Source organism: Dermacentor variabilis, chromosome 8, assembly GCF_050947875.1.
Source record: "Dermacentor variabilis isolate Ectoservices chromosome 8, ASM5094787v1, whole genome shotgun sequence".
NCBI classification, from domain to species: domain Eukaryota; kingdom Metazoa; phylum Arthropoda; class Arachnida; order Ixodida; family Ixodidae; genus Dermacentor; species Dermacentor variabilis.
This window is the reverse complement of record NC_134575.1, coordinates 118126544-118143709: the sequence shown is the minus strand read 5'-3', so window position 1 is coordinate 118143709 and position 17166 is coordinate 118126544. Positions and strand designations below refer to the sequence as shown.

Genomic DNA, 17166 nt, shown 5'->3' with positions numbered 1-17166 from the left:
TGCGGCGTGCCGCCGGAAGCGCCATCTCGTTTGTCTAGGAGAACTGCTTCGCGAAGAGGGTAACTATGCGATAGCATTTCTTTGCAGCTGATGGCATTTATCCCCTTATCTATGGACCGGCAAAGCGTGTGCTTCGTGTACACATAATTGGCAATAGCAAAGTGTGTTCTAGTAAGTAAAAAAAGAAAACTTCGGCCATGTAACAAACACATGATAGTACCATGACCAATGCTCGACCCACTTCGCACATTCCGCGCGACCTTCAATTTGACTCTGAAAGCTCTAGTGTCATTTTACTCAGTAAAAATATCGAGCTTAGATGAAAGCTGCAAGCAACCAGACAAATATTTGTAACTCTAGCATACCGGGAAATGCAAATGTTGTACAAGGAGGTGTGGGACACTAAGGTTTAGTTTGTAACTCAGCTGCTGCATTTCACAAGCAATCGGGACGGTGCAAATTTCAGGGTACGAACGTCAAGCTGCTCTCAGGAATTCGGGATACCTCTGTTTTCTTAACTCTGAACTGAGAAATAATCGCTCCCTACACTATGGTGCAAACTGCAATAGAGTTCTGAGGCACAATTTCCTACTAGCAAAATTTACGAGAAAATCGCGATTGTCACCCATATTGTAATGGAAGCTTACCCTGAGCCATCGTTTCTTGGTGCTGAAAAATACGAGCTCACAAACAACATTGTTTTAAGGCACGAAAAATAAGTGTGCCTGCCTATATATCGATGAGTATGGATGAATTAGGATATCTTGTTCACTTTCTATGCATCCTTAGTGCGGCTGCGCTTGGTGGTTTACCACGGTCCTATAGGTGGTTTCGCATTCTCCTTACAGATTTCATACGCCACCTAGCTGTAATACTTTACTCAAGACGACTGTTTATATGAGTGCTTTTGTGACTGGATGTTGCGGCAAGCTGGAATTAAGAAGGATGATAAAGCGAATTGAGTGGATTACTCAGGCGGGCTAACGCAATATAATTAATATTGATGACTAAACGGTTTAAAAGGGTGACTAATCAAATTAAGTGTATCACGAAGCTTATTAGACTAATCGAATTAAGAGGCTTATTAAGAGAATTATGAGGATGACTCAGTGAATTAAGAGTTATGACTAAGTTAAGTAGAATAAGTGAATTATGGTGGATGACTAAGTGAGTTCAGCGGATCACTAAGCGAATTAGGGGGCTGAGTAAGCGAAATAGCCTAAGCGATTTAAGGGTTATGTGTAAGTCATGCCCCCGTCTTCAATGCAACAGCGCTTGGGCTGTGGCCTTCGAGTCATATGAGGGATAACATAAGAGACCCTGTACAATTTTTTTGTGCATTGAGGCTCCTACACGTCGATTAGAACAACTCTGGGATCCTTCAGATAGGGCCCATTGGAAAGGTTGGCTGCATTCTTGCCCTTCAGCGCTCTCATGCAGAGTGAAATGTCCAAGCGATAGTGGCCGCATTCATCACCGAGCAATGTATTTTTTTTTTCTTCAGGGCAACTCGAAGACCGCTTTTCTGGCTGATGCAACATGAACGGGATTCCGTGCAATCTACCAGACACAGTGCAGGTGTTCTTTCCGGGCTTCTCATCTTCGTGTGTTTCAATATAGTTTGATAAGAAAAACATACGCGTGTTTACCGAACGGAATGAGCAGACGACAATTTGTTTTCTTCCGCACCCGAAGCGCTCAGCAGACGATCATGGAAACTAAGATATGGGATTGGAAACGTGTAAACTAGACAACGTTAATGGTGCATCCTAACAGTTTGTATTCCCTGTTCTTTCGAAAATTCTAATAATTTCAGTTCTGTTTTGAGAACGGTTTAATTTATAAATGAAGTGTGTCGCGCACAATACATATAAATATCGGGCGCTAGGCACACCGGTCAATTGCAGCGTAGGTCGCATGGCGTCATCGCAAAAGCGACCCCGGTTGTCACATTGTGTGCTATACGGTCAACACGCTGCCCCATTCCAGTAAAACATACCCTCCGTGCAGAAAGCTCAGAGAATGTGAAGTGGCTCTATTTCGGGGGTTGCTGCGTGCGTCCTGTGCACTTATAGTTCTGTTGTCCGTGTGTTTATAGCGCAGTAACCCCCTTATTACAACATGAATTGCCATCAACTAGCCCAACTTGCCGCTCTACTGGCTGCTACAAAACTAGACGCCACTTTTCAGGATGTCATTTACGTGATGTTCATACACTGTGCCCGGCACAAAACATTTTTGTTAAAAATGCCAAAACAGGAAAGCGCGGCCCTTTGTGTTTCTGCAAAGGTACATTATGTTCCTATGGTCTCAGGAAACTCGCATGCACGAAGATCGCGCTGAGCTGCTGCTGCGTCGGTGATATTATTTGACAAAAATATGTTTCGGTGAAAGTGGGAAGCAGGGCTTGTTAATCAGTCACGTTGGATTCAAATGAGGTGAAGCGGAACACGGAAATCAGGAGAGAAAAATGGCGACACAAACATGCGCTATATGTCTCCCATTTATTCTTGTGTTCTTAGTGCCCATGTTTGGCTATACATTTAATCTTAACTGCGTTTCTAGAACGCAGTTCTTAGGCGCCCGTTTCTGCGGCGAACGTTGTTGGCGGCTTAACCGAGCGAACGAGCACAGGCAAAGATGAAAGAGCTAAAGAGCAGCGGGATGAAAGCCGCGAACGGCGAAGGCTAATGCGAGGCTAATGCGAAGGCTAAGCGACGTGCGCGAACGAAACTGGTGTCATGCGAACGCGCCCGACCGCTCGATGATTACTCGTATCAGATCTCAGCCGGACCGCTGATTTTGTAAAATCGTCTTCTCGCGTCGGCTCTTGCTAGCACTTCTCTGGTTTGCTTGGTTTGTTCGTGCTTGTTCCGACTGTCGTGGTTTGTGGTGAGAGCGCAGCTCTTAGCCGCTTGTTCCTGCGGCGAACGTCGGCGACGGCTACGTAACCGAGTGAACGGGCTCGTAACCGAGCGAACAAACAAGCGGGGAGGAAGTTGCGGCGACGATGGCAAACAGATGGCACCAATGTAGACCGCGTCGCTTGGCAGATTTGTCGGAGGCGGCTGTTGTGCATCGTGCCCATGCGTCACCCATGCGCGGGCTCTCCCCATCTCCGGATTAGCGAGGCTGTAGTGGCACACTTCGCTCCCTTCACAACGTTGCCGCACACGACAGTGTCCGCGTCAGTCAATATCTCATTAAATGAACACATATATGCAGCTGCGCTCAAATGTCGGATTAGGGAGTATGGTAATCGTCGGTGTTTCTAAAAATGCTCCTTCATAATTTCCGAACGCTTGTGGCTTTCATTCGCCTTAGTTTTCCTACAACTAGTGTACTTTGTCCTTCGATGTTGCGACTACACGAATAAATGACATTAGGACGTAATGGTTAGTTTACCTAAAACTACTTTCAACTTAAAGGTCCCCTGAAACGCTTTTCACAATTTTTGCACGTGCGTAGGGTGCAGCTACAATAAAACATTGCCGCAACAATTTAGGTGAATTGTGTTCTAGTTATATCTTCTAGAGGTACAGACGATTACGGGTTACCCTCCTCCCTAACCATGTTTTTTTCACGTCAATTCGTTCGCCGAGTGATCATGACTAAGCTCCATCTTCACTGGCCTCTGCTTTCTGATGTGACGCAGTTTCTTCTACTTCCGGTTCTCTTGGAGCCAGAGCGCGAAGCCTCCCGTATTTCTTAGCTAGCCGCGTGGCGGTCGATGCCCCGCAAGAGCTACTCGAGCAGAGTGCGTTAGGAGCATTCTGTCGCAACGCCGAGCGTGTCCGCTATTCCGGTGACTGAAGGAGAGCTGGGCGTTTTGACGGATGGGCGCAGGCGTAAACCTCCTCTATACTACTACCACTGTAATGCATCGGCTTCGCGGAAACGTGTGCGGCCTAAGGTTCCTAAATAGAACTGAAAGGTAGCGACATTCCTCCTCGCCCGGCCTCTCCGTCTCCTGGCCTTCTCGCAGCTCACATTTTCTCTCGTAGATCGCCCTCGCAGTTTGGCCGTTCGCTCGGAAGCCACCCGTGAAGTTGCACGAGGTGAGACATTAAAAATTGTTGTTGGGTGTTTGGGGATGAACTGTCACCACAGTTAAGGCTTGATTATTGTGTGCTGTGCTAGCAGTGATGATGGAACGCTATTAAACTGGTGGGCGCAGATGTCTTTTTGCGCTTTTTCGGCGCGTAATCGCGCTTTGTTTTGTGGCTTCGGGTTGGCTGCCTGCTTCCAGTTACAAGAAGGCTTTTTAGTCTAGTTTGATGGCCAAATTCCTTTTAGTGTCGAGTACTAGCCCAAAAATCAGAATTCTCTGTATCGCCAATAATGTATACGTAATGTACACGATGTTTACATACATGCCAGAGCTTTGTCTGATTGTTATGTCGTCCACTGCCATGCATTGTACTCGTATGCAAGAACACTGTCGCGTCTTGCACAGATCAATCCGCGTCGCGAGTTATTTCTATTCCACTAAAACATATTCTTTATTTGGCTTTATAAAAACACTTGCCCTGCGTGAAAGGGCTGCGGTGAAGGTTTCGCCGGTAGACGCCAAAGGCGATGCGCTCGCATGTGTGGAGCACTATGTAGCTGCCGATTCAACTCGGATGCCATTGCGCTGCTCAAAGTGCGTCTGTGTGTATACCGAATCGACGGCCGTTTGGGCACCTTCATAATTCAATGATCCTAGAACCATCATGACCGACTGCAAGGCGCGTCGTGTAGATAGAGTCGTGTAGAAACATGCGCGATCAACGCGGAGCATCTCAGCTATTCTCGTCGTTTTGTCATGACGCTCGCATATTTTTATGCAGTGAAACTGGTCCTACGCATTTATGACAAACTGGTGGCGTTGACTCTTAAGCGCCAAAGTTACAGTGGAACCTGTGCTTCATTTCTCAACAAAGCGTGAGCAAGGGCGGAAGTTGCACATAGAAATGGTTTTCATCAATTAGAACTTCCCCATTTACGCAGTTCCAGGTCAATATGAGCGAACAAACTCGTGCACTACTTTATCCTACCGATACTGCGAAGCGGAGAAAGCCTACTCACAATAGTCCCAATCATTGGCACTGGCTGTGAACAGCTTGTCCGCACAAAATATATTTCCAGCGCTTAACTAGAGCATGGACTGACAAAGCTACACACTCTCAGTACCACAACAATAACACGTGTTACGTTTCAAGCACGATATATGACAGAGCGCAGACTACGCACTCCATAGCTTCATAGCTATGGAGTGCGTAGTGCAAAGCGCGATCCAGAAAACAAATCTGAACGAGGACAGGGAATAGCACCCGTGCATAAGCTTACCCATGTCATAGCTCCATAACCCGTCAAGGCAAAAAATCTCCGTTAGTACACGTTTGCATCACCAGTACATTCAAAATCATTCCGTAACATAAAACAAATTAAAAACTGAGTCCTACAATGAAGCGGTTAGCCACGAAACTTAGCAAAAAATTGGAGGACACTGAAGCTTCGCCTTCAACACTGGAACGGAATAGCGTTACCGCACCCCGTTTCCACCGCCCACTCATTCGCTCGGCATGCTAATGACGAGACGAAGGGGAGAAACGGGCGAGTGGCGCGCCACCAGTCGGGGCAGCATCGTACATTGCGAGGAGGGGGTCTTCTGTGTTTCTGGAGATGGCTCTGCGTGTGCGCGAAGCGCCCTGGTGGGCGCCCTGGTTCGATTCCCACCCAGTAGAACTTCCAAGGTGGGCTGGGTAGGAATCGAATCAGGGTCTCCGGAGTGTGAAACGGAGACGCTACCACCCAGCCATGAGTTTTTCTTTCTTTATTACCGACATGGCAACAAGGCTACAAAACAAGACATTTTAACAGTACACAACGGTCACGACAAAATCTCTGCCATTGGTTGGCAGTCTCAGGGCTAAAAACGCTTGAAATTCGCTAGCTCAGTCATCACACTGAGCCATGTTGGTTTTTCTTTTTGTAAATTATACATTTCCTTAATGTGACAAATGCTTTCAATGAAGTATTATCTAACAGGCCGGGCATTGACATCGGCATGTCTCACGACCATTCTAGTTTTCCATAAGCTATGTAAAGACACGAGCATGAACATGTCATAGGGTACTTTGACTTCATTTAGAGTAGGCAAGAAACGAATCCCATATGGTGTAATCGGCAAGTCCTTCTTTAGTGTTCTCTGTAAGATGTCCCAATGGAACACTGCATCCCAGCAGTCAAGAAAAATGTGTTCTACTGTTTCGGGTTTCCGGCATAGTAAACAGTTGACGCTCCAAGGCACGGAAAGGCCTTTTTCATCTAGCCACGGTTTCACAGGTAAAGTATTGGTGTGGAGCTGGAAAAAGAAGGCCTTTACCGACGGGCGTACTGGCATTCGTTTTACTCATTTTAGTACATCCTTTTCAGGTCCAATGCAGAACATCGAGCGGTACAATGGAACCGGCAACATTGTGTCTACCAGGTCCTTATATAAGCGCTTTCGTGGTACCCTACTTAAGTATTCCATGGAAAACCGAACCTTTAACAGCTGAAAAGCCAAGACTACCTCTTTTAGGAAACCACGCGCTCTGCCTTGACTGCAGCGATGTGACGATACAATAAACTCAGGTATAGCTTCGCTCAGCCTTGTTTGAAACATAGTTACTAAAAATGGGTCATTTTGGTCCCGCAAGAAAACAAACCTCGACACAATCTGCCTAATGAACAAATGTGCCAGACCTAATCCTCCATTTTTAACCGAACGAAAGAGATTAGTGCAACTGGTGCGCTCCCAGCCTGAACCCCACACAAACACTGCGAGCACTCTGTGTAAACGTTGTATGTTAGCCCTTGACATGCACAACGCTTGGAGCACGTAAGCAATTTTAGCGACGGCAAACAGGTTGCACACTGTCGCATGAGCAAACATAGAGAAATTGCGGCCTCCCCATTTAAGTGTACCTTCACGAACCCTTTCAGTTTCGGCATTCCAGTAATCAACGGCGTCACGGTAGTGCTCAAGCGGCACCCCTAGGTACTTTGCCGGCGTGACTGTCCAGCGGATATTTGCAAACGTACTCGGATGATCTTGCCAGTTGCCGATCCATACCCCTAGGGATTTATCAAAGTTGATAGCACTGCCTGTCATTCTGCAGTATGATAACGCCTCTACGACCGCGATTCCGATGCTTTCTTTATCCCTACAAAACAACGCGATGTCATCCGCGTATGCCAGCACTTTCACTTCCGCGGACTGCGCTCTGAAACCCGATATTCTATTGTCATTCTTGATTTCCCTACAAAGCGGCTCTAGGTAAATTGAGAATAAAAGATGCGACAAACCACACCCCTGGCGCACAGAAGACCGGACGCTAAAGGTTTTGGTAACCTCCTTGTTTATAATGAGGCTGGCGGTAGTCTTGATAGCACATCTTTACGCCATCTAAGATCAAATCCCCTACCTTTATGTGTTCTAGAATACTGAAAAGAATTTTATGGGCCACACGGTCGAAAGCCTTCGGCATATCTAACTGTAACATGGCGCAGTGTTCACCTAGGTCGTTACAGTACTCTAAAATGCTTCTGGCAATATGAATGTTTGTGTAGATAGACCTTCCTTTAATGCCGCATGTTTGATGCGACCCTACTATTCTGGTCACCACTCCCTGTAATCGCTTTCCGAGCACTTTTGTAAATATCTTATAGTCTACATTCATTAGTGATATCGGCCGGTAAGCGTCGACAGCTAACAATTTTTCTGGGTCCTCTGATTTCGGTATCAGAACTACGTGCGATGTCCGAAAACAAGGAGGAACCTGTTTTTGCGCATAGGCCTCCTTAAACAACCGTAACAGGATCTCACTGACATCACTTTTGAAGGCTTTATAAAAGGCCGCTCCGAGTCCATCAGGTCCCGGAGACTTGCCTACAACTAAATCATCTATGGCTCCTTCCACTTCGGTGATGCTCAGAGGCCACTCCAGACGTTTTTGAATGTCTTCCTCTAATTGCGGCATGTTTGACAAAAAGTCCGTCTTGAATTCTTCTGTGACGTCTTTAACAGTCCCGAATAATTTGCTATAATGATCAAGAAACGCCTCTTCAATTTTTTGAGGTTGGCTCGTGATCTCGTTCTCGTATTGAATCATTCTGATTTCATTTCGCCTCGCGTATGCCTTTTCGTCAGATAAGGCTCGTTTAGTCGGTGTCTCACCTAGCCAAACCCTTTCAGCTCGTGCCCTTATAACTGCTCCTTTGAACTTCTCTTCTTCGATAAGCTCAAGCTGGCTTTTCAGTTCTTTTATTTCTTTTGTTCGGCTCCCGGGTCTGTCGCTTTCCACGGTGTACAAAAAATCAAGCTCACGTTGCAGTTCATTTTCTTTTTTCCTTTTAAGAAATTTCTCTTTAGTGGCTTCTTCTATAGCACTGATCTTGACTCCTTGTTTAAAGTTCTCCCATAATTCTAGTACGTTGCCATCTTCGGCTTCGATCAAATTATCCAACTTTTGCTTCACGCTTTCACAAAAGGATTCGTTCATTAACAGCCCATCGTTGAACTTCCACAACTTCTAGTTAAACTTCGATTTTCTTTCTTTGGAACCTACACTAAAAGTTACAAGGCTGTGATCGCTGAACGAGACGTGTTTCACACTATAGCTGCCACACATCGGAACAAGCTCCAGTGCGACATACCCTCTATCTAGCCTTGCGTGACTTTGCCCTTGAAAATGTGTGAATGCAGGCGTGCCGGTAGTACACAGGAAATTACCGACGTCATCCAGATTAGATTCTTGCACTAGTGTGTTTAAAAGTAAAGCACTTTTGTCACTCACCGGAAGGTTTTTCACTCAATCGGCCGCGTAACATACACAATTAAAATCTCCTAGCAATACGACTTTCCTGTCACACTGTAAATGCTGATTTACTCTCTCAAAGAAAGCAACACGCTCACTTTCAGTGTTTAGGGCGTAGACACATATCACGCGCCAACCTACACCCAAAAAGGAAAAATCTACAAAAACCAGTCTTCCACTTTCACAAGAAAAGACCCCATTTTCTCTAATTCCCAGGTTGTTTCTAATGAAGATAGCGCACCCCGCGGAAGTGCCAACAGCATGTGATACACAAACATTGTATCTATTGCGAAACTACAGCACCATGCGATCCGTTTGTTCCTCACTTTCTATCTTTGTCTCCTGCACCGCTGCTATATCAACATCTGTTTCTAAGAAAAGCCGGCTAAGCTGGTATTGCCGCTTTTTGGCACAAAGACCGCGGACATTTATAGTAGCAAAACGAAGTGTAGTGTTTTGAGCCATTGTTATGTTTTTGAAGAACAAACGAACCGCATGGTACCCACCTCATGCGTCTGGGGCCAAATGCTGCCTTAGCCTTTTGCACAAACCTTCCGCAGCTGCCATGGCAGCCTTAGGAAAGCACAGTTGATGTCCCTGTCATGGCGTTCCATCGTCCCTTGAGTTTGGCTTGGTCACTGCGTAGACTAGAAGAGACGCCGCGAAGCACACGCTCTCGCGGCTACGTCGGCGGCGTCTCCGTCGCCCTCCGGTCCGGAGGTATGCTCGGACGCGGCCTCAGCGTTGACCGCCGAATGATCGCCGCCTTTGGCGGCGGTCCTTCCGAGATCCTTGCAGCCAGGGCCTCATGCTCGTCCAGCGTAGCGTCGTGGCCGCGCTTGGAGACTGAGGCTCCGCTTGTTCCCTCGCTTACTTCCATGAGTGCTGGCTCCTCAGGTTACTTCGACGGCGTTGAGGCATCCTGCACTTTCACGACGTGGGTGGCGTCGCCAGCTGCGTCGGTCAGCTTTCGGCTTTCCTTGTTAACACTTGCGTCTTGGGGCATGTCGGGCGGGGTTAACGTTGCCGCATCAAGTTCCTCGAGCTTCGACAATGCTTCGCTAGCGGCTTCTTCAGCGTCAGCCTCGTTCATGACGAGTTCCGCAGTGTCTTCTCCACCAACCGGCCCCGCAACACTTGCGTACGTCTTCACGCACTGAGATTCCTCGTGTCCAAGACGACGGCAGTGCGTGCAGCGAGGAACTCGGCATTCTCGTCTGATATGGCCCTTACTGTGACACCGCAGGCACAGTGGCGCTCTTCCGGGCGCGACTAGAAGGGCCATGTCACCGGCTACGCGAAGCTGGTGTGGAAGGTCATCAACCTTAATGCCATTATGGAGCTTGAGGCGCACGAGGCGTGTCGTCGACCCCTTGTCTATGATACCTTGAACTCTCCACTTTTCCTTCGAGACCTCGGTCACTTTTCCGAACGGAGCAAGCGCTACACGCACATCATCGTCAGCCACATTGAAAAGAGGCCAGTGAAGCTTCAGACGCACGTCCTGGTTTGCCGGATCAATAACCAAACAACGTTCGCCCTTCACCTTCATTTCGCCGCATGCCAAAGCTTTCTTCATCCCTTCCGTGCTCTTAAATGTCACAGCTCATACTGGCTCATCTGATATGCCCCCAACGCTACCACTTCGGGGAGCAAACCAAGACGCGCCAACGTGTCCCGGAAATGTTCGACTCGGTAAGGCCTCGACCGGACATCCGCGTGCAAAAATAAAGTTTTCAAAACACTACAACCTGATGGCAGAGTAGGCAAAACCACTTCGTATCCCTTGGTATCCATTCCGTCGATCCTGTCACCGCGGCCGCTGTTAGCCGCAACACCGCTCCTTGGGAGCCCATGAAACGCGCGTCTTTCCACTTCGGTAGCCAAGACGCGTTCCACTCAGCCATGAGTTCCATGCTTCAAAGCGGGACAAAAGCTCCTCTAGTGAATGCGGTGTTGCCTTAGAAACGCGCCGTAGAAAATTATACTACGCTGCATATCGGTAATTAAGAGCATGTAAATTACAGAAGCCGCAATTAAACGTGTAGCCAAGTACGTTTTCACTACATTTCTTCTGCGCTTGGCGCACACGCAGGATCATCTTACTGCAAACACAGAAGACCCCCTCCTCCCAATGTACGGTGCTGCCGCGACAAGTGGCGCGTCGCTCGCCCGCTTCTCCTGTTCGTCTCGTTTGAGCGCATAGGGGTCGTGCGGGGACCGGTGCGAGGATGCCCAAATACCGTTGCGTTTAATAAGTTTTCTCGCTCTCTCCCCTTCCAACTACATGCGTGCGTCATTCTCCCCCTACTTTCATTCCCTACCCCCTGTGCAGCGCGGTTGAGGTGTCCTCTGCTGACAGACAGTTACTGCGCTGCACTTTACCCCAACCTTTCCTTCCCATATTCAAGAATCTCCTTCTCTCTCTCTCTCGAACGCCTCGTGTTTAGGCGACCCGGCTCCTCTTTCCGATCACAGCGCGATTCCTAGGTGCAGCGTTCGATGCGGGACGCCTCTGACGTGATCGCTGCGCCGTAGCGCGTCTGGTGGGAAAGCGTCCCCTGCGATGTCTGCCGCGCTGCTGGCGAGGAGTCATGCGTCTGCGCGGTGCTCCCAAGCGAGATAGAGGACGATACCACCGAGGCATCAGCCCCATGATCGCGTCCACCTTCATCGCGCGTCGCGGCCCGGCTGTCTGTGCCGATCACGAAGTGTGGCTGGCGTAGATCATTTCTCCCTCCATCACACCGAATTGTTTGGTTCGTTCCGCTTGCTCAGGCGCACGTTTCGTCTTTCTGTGAGTCAAGAGCATGCCGAGCGAATGAGTGGGCGGTGCGAACAGTGTGCGATAATGCTATCGCATTCCACTCTTTAAGGCGAAGCTTGGGCGTCCTCCATGTTTTTATTTAAGAATCGCCTTCCTGGATTTTTCGCTCACGACCAACGCCACCGACACCGGCTTTTCTGCAACACCAGTTCCTTAACGCTGTCGCGTTAAATTATCCGAAATCCCATGCCAAACCCTCGCCGCGGATACTTCACGGCTAACTGCCATGGTGGTGAGTGCGCCGAGACGCCGAAAGAAATCGAAAAGAATAGAGAAAGCAGCTCGAAAAATACCACCTGACGGCGCTCAACGAATTGCAAGGCGCAAACCTTCTCTCCTGCCTCCTCTCACGCTCCTCGCAGCACCGGCGACTGCAAGATAAAGGCATGTTGCTACCTTTAAGTTTGATTCACGGACCTTAGTGTAGCCTACACGGTGCAGCCACTTGGTGGCGCAGAGCTCAGCGAACCAAACGCACTGCCCCTACTGCTGTAACGAATTGTAAAACATTTCAAGCATTTAAAAAGACAAAGTGTTTACTATTGCGCTCGTGGCGAAAATTACCAGCAGCAAATTAGAATAGGCTTGGTTTCAGCTATATTAGCTCTGTTTGTCTGGCTGAGCTATGTGTCACCAGGTGGCTTGACCGTGCAGGCAGTGCACGTTTGCGCCTCCGCTCCTCCGGTGACATGCCCAGACCCATTGCGCTGGCGCTTGCGTTTGCCTGAATACTGGACACGCTAAAGCTCCCTATTACGGCGAAGCTCTTTACCTCTGCGTCCCCCACGTCCATATGGGTGACAGAAGTATGTGCGCTGATCTCGCGGTTAGTGCAATGCCGGGTATGTATTGCCATTTGGGTACCCTACCTGGCTTCTGTGTGTATCGTCGAAAGCAATATGTGTGCCGATCCCGAAGTTAGTGACATGTCGGGACGACCCCTTGCCTAGGTTAACGTATTCTTCAAGAACTCCTCCAACTTCTAAAATTATGTTTGACATCTTGGGTCCAAATAGCACCACATAAATTTGACATTGTAAGAGAAACACCATTTATATATTAGAAAGTGCACTTAGTGTAGCGAGGGGGACTTCCGAGCTTTATTTGTTTTAAATCCTGTTGGACGAATAATAAGGGGCGCTGTACACGTTGCCTGCTGTCTTGTGGTTACAACGTCACGCGCGTCGGATTTGTCGGCGCGGCTGCAGCTGCGGTTGCTGCAGATGCATGGTAGGTGCGGAGACCGCGGCGGCGCTTGTGTCAGCGTACTGTGGAGTTGAGTCTAAATGCATGATGTCATAAAGTATGCAGTTCATGTATGCAGCCCAAACTGCTTCGCTGATAATCCGTACAATTATGAATGCTCCGGCGCCACGAATTTTTCCAGCGAAGCTTGTTTTGGATCACAAGTTTCGGTGGCATTGCGGTGGTCACGCAAATAACCTAAGTTCCATCCACAGCAGAGCAGCTGCGGGAGAGGGCCGTTTGATCAGTTGGCAGCTGCGCAGGCGCTGGAGCGTGAGCCATTAGCAAGGATTCCACATGTTTAAGCGCGCTCTCAGGCCACGCCCGCCGCCAGTCACAGCCGTTTCGCTTTCGTTGGAGAGGGACAGGGCAGGAAAGTGTTTCGCGTAGGATGTGCCGCTTTCGTTTCCATTCAGTTCACTCTAGGAAAACGGATGGGGCGGCCACGCGTTGTGCGTTCTCCCAAGGAAAAGGCAGCCTTCGACGAGCAGCGGCGAGAAGTCGCCCTTGAAATGGTTCGCCGTTGGCGCACCGACCTAGCCTATAGAGCCGCCCGAATCCACGCAGTCTGACAGCAATGAAAAGAGTATCCCGAGCTTAGGGAGCGGGAGGTTGAAGAAATCCGGCAATGTTAAGTGCAGGTTACTTAACCATGACGAAGATCAGGTGCACGAAGCAGAAGCTTGGTTTACCCGCATTTTTTGGTAGGGGAAGAGTTGGTCATTTTTTTACAGCAAACCTGTCTATGGCTAGGTTATGGCAAAAAATGTGTCCCAAGATGTTGACAAAAGCAAATCACCACGTGGGCCGATTCTGGTGGCAGTGCAGAACGGGTGCAAGACAATAGCACGTATCCCTGTCGGATCGATGAGTGTAGAAACGCGAGGGTAAATGTATAAAGTAAAAAAATAAAACGTAAGGAAATAAAAAAAATAAAGGAAATAAAGAATTAAAGGTAAAAAATGAATAAAGGAAAAGAAAGAAATAATTTAAAGAAAGGACGAAACAAACAACGAAGTTATGATGCTCACAAAAATGCGCTGGAACGATGAACGCTGTTACCCAAGCGCTAGTCTATGACTATGCGTGTGCGAACGTGAGTTTATATGTAGAAAGTAAAAAAAAAATCAAAGTAAAAAAAGAAAAGGGAGAATGAGAAAGAAACAGAAAAAAAAGACAGAGAAATATAAAAAATACAAGAAGGCGTTTGTGGCTTCATTCAACTAATATAGCACAACCACCATATTGAACTTGATATGGCTATAAAGCAATACAGTTTGGCTGATCTTCCATCTTCACAGAGTGAAGGGGCTCTGAATTTTTTGTGGTCGTAAGCTAAAGGGTGAAGTGACGGCCTCAAACGCATAGATGCTGTCGTCGATTGGAAACCGGCAGTCCGATGTGCTGCCGCCACACCGCTCGCATGTTGCCTTCCAGGGGACACGATGTCGCAGCGGGAGACGTGGCCGATTGCTAGATTGGCAGCCCACAACCTAAACAGGACAATCCACCGTGCTCGCGAAAAGAAATCTCGAGGCCAGCACTGAACTCGAAGCTCGCGTCAAAACAGATTACGTTGCAACACAAGCAGACACTTGCTGAGTGCTGAAAGTGCTTGAGTGTATTGTAAAATGTCGTTGCGTATTTAGGCGATAGCGTTAAAGGTCTTGTGTCGTGGAAAGTCTCGCAACAGCGTCGCTGTCAGCGCCGGCTTCGGCGACCATGTCCGTATTAGAAAAATCATCGCGAACCGCGCAGACCCTCCGCACAACGCTGAGGCATTACATAAGTATTTCAATTTCTTTAATTAAGGTTCATGAGAAAATTTGTGAACTGTGACTTACATGCAAGCAACAAACATGATATCGTCGGATCGTAATTCAATTACACGAGCAACATAATTCTTTTGCACCGAAACTGAAACAAATCCCTTTTCCAACTGCCGTTCGAAGTCTGTATTAGCAGGAGCGGCGCGCCCCGCTGTGTTACTTGAAGCACCATCCCGATGGCGCTTGCCTCCGCGGTAGGATGGAAGTTAAGAGCGTCCCCTTTGGAACGGGGTAGTGGGTGGCACCACCAAGCTCGGGTTATTTTATTGCCTAGTGCCCTACCTATGTTGAAAGAGAAAGGGAAAGAAAAGCCACGATGAATTCCCATAAACAAGCTTTCTAAACCCCTACTGCGAACTTGTTTTGTACGCCTCCGTTGCTTGTCGTTTTTCTACTTTTATTCCACCGATCTTCCAATCGCCCCATACTAATCTCTATTGCGGACATGTTTACTTTCCCCCTGCTCTCGTTGAACCCAAGGGCTTCAAGGAGGCCAATGGTGTCTAAATCGACGCTCGTACCATATCTTCACATTCTAATAAAACATGCTCCATCGCTTCGCTACTTTTACGGCCGGGAGCACATGCTTCTTTTTCTTTGTTTTATCTCGCTTTACAAGTGCGTGTTCTAAGGAACCCTGATCTCGCTTCGAATAGAAGTGAGTTTCCCTTAGGGTTATTATAAATTGTTTCTTTCCTGATTTAGTTTTTTCCTCTTAAGTAGTTACTCATGGCAGGTTTATTTTCCATTGCCCTGACCCATGAGATTATCAGAGACCCTCTGACTATATCTTCACATTCACATTCTTTACATATCTTCACATTCTAATAAGACATGCTCCATCGTTTCCCTAGTTTTACCGCCGGGAGCACATGCTTCTTTTTCCTTGTTTTATCTCGCTTTACAAGTGCGTCTTCTAAGGAACCCTGATGTCGCTTCGAACAGAAGTGAGTTTCCCTTAGAGTTATCATAAATTGTTTCTTTCCTGATTTCGCTTTTTCCTCTTAAATAGGTATTCATGGCAGGTATCTTTTCCATTGCCCTGACCCATGAGATTATCAAAGTCTCTATGACTTACAGCTTGACTTTTCGAAGTGGTGCCGCCTTCCGCGGTAGCGCGGTTCCCCAGAAAGGTCGCCTTCGTGAATAGCGTTCTCCGCCAGCATATCCAGGATAACGTTATGGTTACCTAAGCTGCAGTTGCTGGGAAGCGTGAGAAGCAGTAAGGGATCTCTGTATGCTATCCTGCTCTACTCTCTAAGGTGAAGCCAAAGCGTCTTTCCAGTTTTTCTCTTCGTGTTAGTTGATTTCAAGAGACAAAATAACCGACGTTTTAACTATTAGTGAAAAAACATTTGTTCACCATCAAGTTCCAAAAATTAACAATGGCGTAACCAGGGAAGCCAACCGAATAGCTCACCCAACTAACGTCAACTGGAATGCGGCGGCTGTAAACGCACGGCAGCGGCGCCGCTGCGCTTCGCAGCGATGCGCATGAATAAAACCTTATAATTTACGCGTTTTCGCGGAGTGCTATAATGCGTAAATAGTTCACAAGGACGTACTCTAACGAATCAGTACATTGGCAACTGGAAATGTAACGTAACGCATGCCTGGTTATGGAGAGATTTGCATGCGGTCTCTTATTGCGTTGAATTGGTGTTAGTTGTAATCATCTAGTGCACACCTGTAATGCATCAGACAATAGCGGGTTGTAGTTTGAAAGAACTAAACACCCCATGCTTTACAAATTTCTCAGGCGCATCAAGCAGTCATTAATGCACAAAACATCAAGCGGTGTGGCGGGAATTTCAGACTACAACAACTACTCTTTCAAGTATGTAAGCATCGCATTAAATACGAACCCTACTGGTGACAGTTTGTGTTTGGCAGAATGGTGCGATAGTTTTCTTACCTTGTAGCCAATTTGGTATGTGTGAAGTTATCTGAGAAGTCACGATGTATTTGACTGAGTCAAGATATTCGCCTTGCTTGACTGTGGCAAAATTAAAGCACAACCCTCGGCACAGCCATTTATATACAGATACTCAGCGCATATAAATACTAAAATGAACAATCTTTCAGGCTCTACCGTCACGACGATATATCCATCAAATTTTCTCATCAGTTTGGCGTACCACAATATTCCGCATGCATTTTTGACTTTACTACTCATACGTTGATTGATGTTATCTTTTGCCTGTTTAACGTCACACTCATAAATATCCTTGGTGCATATGCTTACGGCTAAATATATTCATGAGCGAACGGCGAGCAAACACTGTATAAAATATTACTTTGAGAGCAGGATGTTGGAGCCAATCATGTAGAGAGAGGGTTGTTAAACAGAGAGGTTGTCTTCCCTGCACTACGGACAAGATAAGGCGCCTAAAAGTTTATAGAGTGATGGAAGAAAAGT

General features: G+C 47.5%; 1 long non-coding RNA gene across 1 annotated transcript in view; it reads right to left on the bottom strand.

Moving 5' to 3' along the window:
• LOC142591250 (uncharacterized) overlaps window positions 1-16792 on the bottom strand; it is a 39967-nt gene extending 23175 nt beyond the window's left edge. Inside the window, exon 1 of the long non-coding RNA XR_012830417.1 lies at window positions 16663-16792. This is a non-coding gene — a long non-coding RNA (uncharacterized LOC142591250). The remainder of the gene's footprint in view (window positions 1-16662) is intronic.
• Between the last annotated feature and the right edge of the window lie 374 nt (window positions 16793-17166).